Genomic DNA, 6218 nt, shown 5'->3' on the forward strand with positions numbered 1-6218 from the left:
AGACTAATAGGTCTAAATTTATTAAGAGAATCAGCTGTAGAGATCTTCGAAATTAGGACAATGAAGGTCGCATTCAATTCTTTTAGAAGCCTTCTAGAACCAAAGAATTCTTTAACTCCTTTACAGATGTCAGTCCAAAATGATTGGAAAAAGAACATTGGAAAACCATCTGGTCCAGGAGACTTATCTCCCTGAAAAGAGAACACCGCCTTTTTTATTTCCTGACTAGAAGGTATTTGGGACAACTGTTTGTTATCTTCCTCGGTCAAGGTAGAAGGAATAGCTTGTAACATGAGGTTTTGCTTACTGACGTCAAGGTTATCCACTTTGCCCAATAGGTTACTAAAATAGTCCAGAGCTTCCTTTCTTATATCATTATCATCCATTAAAATCCCCCTATTACAGGATAACCTGGATATCCTGTTAACCGCTCTGTGCTTAAGAGAAGTTAAGTGAAAAAACCGGGTATTTTTATCACCTTCCTTCAAATACAAGGCTCTTGATCTTTGTCTCCAGAATAACTCTTCATTAGAAATAATAGTGTGGTATTTAGATAACAAACCATTTTCCACAGACCTCAACTCTTCTGAAAGCCCATCCTCTTGGATTTTATCTTGAACTTCTTTTATTTCAGTTTTAATTTGAATTTTACTCTTGAAGATATCCCCAAAAATCTCTTTGATCCAAATTTTGATTTTAGCCTTTATAATATTGAGCTTTTTAGCTATTTTGAAAAGAGTCGTTCCCTCAACCTTGGAACTGCACCATTCTGCAACATAAGCTTCCAGAGACGAATGGGATAACCACACTTTTTCAAATCTAAAAGGGAAATTTCTCTTTGCAGATAAAGAATTGGCAGTAAAATAAATAGGGTAATAATTAGAACCATTCTTGATAACAGACGCCAAAGAACAACTATACTTAGATAACCACTCAGGAGTAATTAAGGTTCTGTCTAACTTAACTTGAATAAGATCAACTCCAGTTCTTCTATTAGTCTAGGTATAGTTAATCCCTTGTAGATCCACATCCATAAGAGCTTGATCATTTATGAAATCCATAAGATCTTGTTTACCATCAAGCTGTAAGGGGAGGCCTCCCATCTTCTCTTCCTCTTTAAGTAGAGTATTGAAATCTCCCATTATTATCCAACTTTTATTAGCAAAATTTAGTTTGTCTTCTGCAATGCTTCTCCAATATTTAGCTCTCCCAATTTTGGTATTAGGCACATAGACGTTAGTGATAACCCAGACAAAGTTATCCTTGATATGCTCAAGCTACACAGAGTTCTTATTAAATTCAGAAATAATTTCCTTACCTTTAATAGTTTTTTGGTTCCAAAAAATTGTTGGTCCTCCAGAGGCTCCCTCCGAACTAGATCCTATAACTCCATTATTTTTAAATATTCTAATCCTTTCCACTTTATCCTTACACATCTTAGTTTCCTGAACAAGGACCACATCTGGTTTATAATCTCTTATAATATTACGTAAACACATCCTACTTATGAGGGGCATTCAACCCTCTTATATTCCAGGAAATTATCTTCATACTTTAACCGGGGATAGAGCTGACTAGATGGAGCTTTGTGTTCCATCAACACGGTTCTTCCAACTTTTCTATTCCCTCTGATGTTTTAGAGAAGGTCTCCCCTGCTTTTTGTTTTGGCTTCCAACGTCTGCCTTTTTCTTATTCTTGCTTCTAGTTGCGATACCTCCATTGGGTCCCTCCTTATTCGATTTTCCCTCTTTCGTACCAAGAATCCTAAGATTTCCTTCCAGGGCTTCCATTTCCACACTATGTGATGGGGTTTTGCATTGAAATGGCTTTGGGCTTCCATTGGTTAATAGCAAAAGAGGCTCAAAATCAGAAATGTTAAAATCTTGCACTTCATTGAAGTCTTCCTCAATTTCTTTTGTATAAGATGAGGCAGACACATCATCGTTGGAACTTTCCTCTGCTTTCTCCTGACTGATTGGCCCTACCTCCTGGTCCTCTGGATCATTTTTTTTATTTGCCTCCATCCTTTTCTCATCTTCTTTAGTACTTTCTATTTGATTATTAGAACAAACACAAGCAGGTTTTTCATTATTACTATTCACATCCTTCTTCACCTCATTTCTAGCTCAATCACTTCCTTATTTGGATCACACTCTACTGATGGGTCTTCTCTTTTCTCTTTCATTTGCCATTTTTTCTTCACACTACTATCATTCTTGTTGTTCTTAGGCTTCTTAAGCGGACAAGATTTTACCCAATGGCCTGATTTTTTGCAATGAAAGCAAGCAAACGGGAGCGATTCATATTCAATCACTTGGGTCCATTTTCTTAATTTAGATATAATCTCAATAGATTGGGGCATGTCCGTCATTTGATTAACATTAACACAGATGCGAGCAAAAACTAACCTTGATTTAGCTGCAGTCATTGGGTCGATCGAGAGAAGTTCTCCAAAAGAACTCGCTATCCCCTTGAAGACTTCCTCATTCCAGAACTCCAGTGGAAGGCCCGGGAGGCACATCCACACAGGCGCTGACACAAAAAATGACTCGTCGAGAGAAAGGTTTGGAACCCATTTCTGTAGAGCCAAAGTTGACTTGCCGAACATGCATGGGCCTTCACATAGAGCTTTATGCATGTCTTCTTAAGAGTTAAAAGAAAAGGAAAAAAAATCCCTAGGCAACGCCGCCACATCCACTTGACCCTTGAGAACCCATTTCCTCCTTATAAAATTCCTAACAACATCAATGTTAGGCATAAAACCAACAAACGTCCAACTAATGTCATAGCTAAACCAGAGATAGTAAAATCTACTAGCTTATCCGGAACAGAGATAGCAACAACCCCTGTTATTGGATCAGAAATATTTTTAACTTCCAGTAGCCCTGTTTTTACCAGTGGCTTCACTCCAAAAAGCGAAGACCATTTTTTTCCCTTACCTCTATCGTGTGGGTCCCCAGTTTTGGAATCTTTATCTTCCACCAATTTGACTGTCTCCTTGTCCTCATCTGTACCTTGGGACACCTGGAAGCCAGCCTGATTGTTAGTTCCACCCCCAGAAAGGTTGCCATCCCCAGGGAATCTACCATTCCCAGATTTGAAATTTGGGATTCCCGCTTGCCGCTCTTCTTGCCGCTCCACACCCATCTTTCAAATTAGCCTTTTATTCGCCCAATGTTGTTACTCAAAATAGAAAATGGAAAATACACCAAAACATTAAACTAAAAGGAAAAGTGAAAATGCAGTTGTCAGATGCGTTGTTTCAGTGGCGCTCGCGCTGTTCTGGGATTCTGCAGAAAAGGCAGGTTAAAGTTTTAAATTATGAATGCTCACGCTAAAGTGTGTGCGCACACACTAAAACTCATGTTGCTCGCATTGAACCTGTGGCGCTTGCGCTGATTTGCAGACGCTCACACTATTCCAATACCTGCGACAAAAAACTCCAAAAAAAATTAAATTTTAGGGACGTGGGTCCCACCAGGCGTGCCAGAATGAAGAGTGGAAAAACCAGCAAGGTGAGGATTAGATGGTTAGTATGTAAATAGAGCATTCAAACACATAAAAACATCAAACAAACCACATAAAAACACAAAACAACTATTTATACCTTGCAAATATATACCTTCTCCTTTAGATTGAGCCTTTGATGAAGCCAAGGATGCGCCCCTCCTTGACTTGATTGGATTGGCTCCCTTGTTGAATGCGGATGGCTCTCCAAGATTGTGTGCAAGATGATTACATAAAATGGATGATGGATTTTGACTAAGTGATGGGTAAATGGAAAATTGAGCAGAGTTTGGATACTATGGAAGATTTCTTAGACTCAATTTGACAGCATAAAGTTAGCTAATTTGTTGATGTGAAATAAGGGAGTGAAGTCCTTAATTTCGAGGAGAAGAGGAGAAGAAATGGAGGGATAGGATTGATCCAAGATGAAGAGTCAGGATTCCATGTGAGCCCACACATGGCCTAAGAGGAGGTGACAAGACAAGTGTGGAGACCAAGAGATATGCCTTGAAGGCATTTCTTGTCTCCACACTCCTCAAGGCTCATTGAGAAGACTTCCCAATGTACCTAGGGAAGAGAAAGGAATAAAATATTCTTTAAGAGATGGAGATGAGGAATTAAAAATTATTCAAAAGGATGATCATAGGGATTGGATGAATAAGGAGGAATTAAAAATTCCTTGGAGGAGGAGATGCCTAGAGGAATGTGAGATTTCGAGGAAAAGGGCATTTAAGGAAAGTGGTTGGATGAAAGAGACAAGGAGTTGACTTTGTGGCTACTCATGAGGATTAGCCACTAGCAACTCATTAGGGGAGGGATTAAAAGAATGATTAGGTGGGATTAGGACAAATAGGATTTGTAGGAGGATTTGACTAGGAGAGAGAATGAGTGGAGGGAGTTCAAAATTAAGAGAATAATGATAAGTGAGATTAGGGGTTTCTAGAAGAATTTATTAGGTTAAGGATGGATTAGGAAAAAGGTGATTTGTAGGAATCACCTGGATCAATTAATTAATTGAGATTAGTTAATTAAAGGGGGGATTTAGAGAGAATTAACTTTAGGGATTTTAGAAGAATAAAGGTAGATTGATTTATTGAATAAATCAATGACTAGACTATAGTGACAATATTAATTATTTTTAATTAATATTGAGAAACTATAGGGATTGACATAATTAATAAATTAATTATGCGAGGAAATTAAATTAATTAATTAAAATAATTAATTTAAGTGTCTACACCACCTTTTTCACCATGTGTAGGAACAAGTACATAGTTGCATTTGTAAAGGTTAACAGGTTCACAGAGATGAATAGGTTCACCTATTGATGGTAAGAAATTCAGAGGACTAGGGCAACCACCACCACGGTCTCAAAAAGTTAAGCTGATTTTTTGGAAAAAAGATCTTAATCATATTTTTTTGACCAGATCCAGGTTGGTGTCTTCGTACGACAACTATATATTATTGTTTATGTCCAATCTCTTCAATATTCACCCATTTACCCTAATTTCAGCATTTTCACAATTCAATTTAGAAAGAGGGAATAAAACCCAATCCACAAGTGGAACCTAATCAGTATTTTAGAGACCTTTTTCCTTAGAGGGATCAAGCCTAGATCTATTAGGTCCCTCTCTCTTTCAATGTAATGGTTATTTAAGCATAATTAATGGTTTTATTACCTTATTTAGTGAAACCCTAATTTTTCACCATTAAAGTTCCTTCTTTCTCCCCCATGAACCCATAACATAACACACTTTGCTAGTGTTGGATCATGGTTTATTGTGCTTTCAATTCATGTGTGTTATTGTTCTTTCTATATGTCTTATTGTGCCCTTGCAATAACTTACCAAGAATGATATTAGCAGTTGAGATATTTTGATTATTGAGGTCTCTTCAACTAGTTGACTTGGAACTTTGTGTTTTAATGCTAACATTACTTGATTTTGTTTATATATGAAGGTTAATTACTTGCATGGATTGATAGGATCATATGCTTGGGAGGCTAGCCATCCCTCATCATTGTCCTATCCCTAGTTTGTCTTTCTCTCAGATGCTCTACCTCTTCATTTCTATTATACCGAGAGTATGACTATAAGATCATACTCTGTTAAAGTGGGGGATAAACGAAGCGTCATAAATTTTACACCTTCATTAGCATGTCAAATTTCACACTCTCCTAGCACCTATTTTAGTATTTCTATTTCCTTTATGCATTATAGGACCTTTATTGGTTTAAATTCATATTTATATTAATATTATGGGTCTTATTCCACTTTATTACATTATCACACTTTTATTTGGGCCCTTAATTATAGGTGTGCACTTTATCATTACATATTGATATCCTTAATCCTACCATAATCTCTCAAAGCATATTTTTCATATCATTACATTATGGTTTGAGCCATTGAGCTAGAATTGGCATTAGAACCCCATTATCTTGCATCCCTAAAAATTCAAAAAAAAAATTATAGAACCAGGGCGAATCTCTACTACATGATTCCACACATTTTTCCTTGAATTTTAGGAGGATCATTTGGCGGACTTTTTTAATTCAAATCCCACTCTATGTCAAAAATTATCAATTCTAAATCGTCCTAATAGTTATTTTAACTATGAAATCCTTATATAAGGCATCCCTCTTAATTCATTTTCATAATGACATCTTATGCTGACATTATCATCAATTCAAGAGCAATTCTTCTTCCTCA

Source organism: Cryptomeria japonica, chromosome 9 (genome assembly GCF_030272615.1).
Source record: "Cryptomeria japonica chromosome 9, Sugi_1.0, whole genome shotgun sequence".
NCBI classification, from domain to species: Eukaryota; Viridiplantae; Streptophyta; class Pinopsida; order Cupressales; family Cupressaceae; genus Cryptomeria; species Cryptomeria japonica.